This window comes from Limulus polyphemus, unplaced genomic scaffold (assembly GCF_000517525.1).
Source record: "Limulus polyphemus unplaced genomic scaffold, Limulus_polyphemus-2.1.2 Scaffold2551, whole genome shotgun sequence".
Lineage (NCBI taxonomy): Eukaryota > Metazoa > Arthropoda > Merostomata > Xiphosura > Limulidae > Limulus > Limulus polyphemus.
This window is the reverse complement of record NW_013668161.1, coordinates 3359-3949: the sequence shown is the minus strand read 5'-3', so window position 1 is coordinate 3949 and position 591 is coordinate 3359.

Genomic DNA, 591 nt, shown 5'->3' with positions numbered 1-591 from the left:
TGTATATGTTTAAAATTTGGACTTGATATAATTAACTAAGACAAGTAGTTCTCTGTATATGTTGAAAATTTGGACTTGATATAATTAACTAAGACAAGTAGTTCTCTGTATATGTTTAAAATTTGGACTTGATATAATTAACTAAGACAAGAAGTAACTCTACTCAGTTTTGAGAAGGGAAACGATGAAGCTCTTGATGAAGTTACTACCACTGATGTGACTGTTACCGATGATAGGACATTTACTGATGAAGCAGATGAACCCCACATGAAGCATAAGCCAACGAGACGGAGACCAGTACGGAAGAAGATACGTCCCGTAAAATTAAAAGACTTTGTTGAATTGTAATTTTGTGTTTGTAATTCTGTACATTTTAATTAAGTTAGTGTTATTGGTTTATTGTATGCGGTTATTGTCTGGGACGAACAATACTAAGAAGGGGGCAGTGTTGCGTTAGCGAGGTCACGTGACGTTTCTAGAACTATCTTGTTCCTTCGTGAATTGTCGGGAGATTACTAGATATAGGGTAGTCTGGTATATATACACCTGGAAAAAAGTTAAGCACCCCGTGTTTTTTTCAAGTGATTCAGA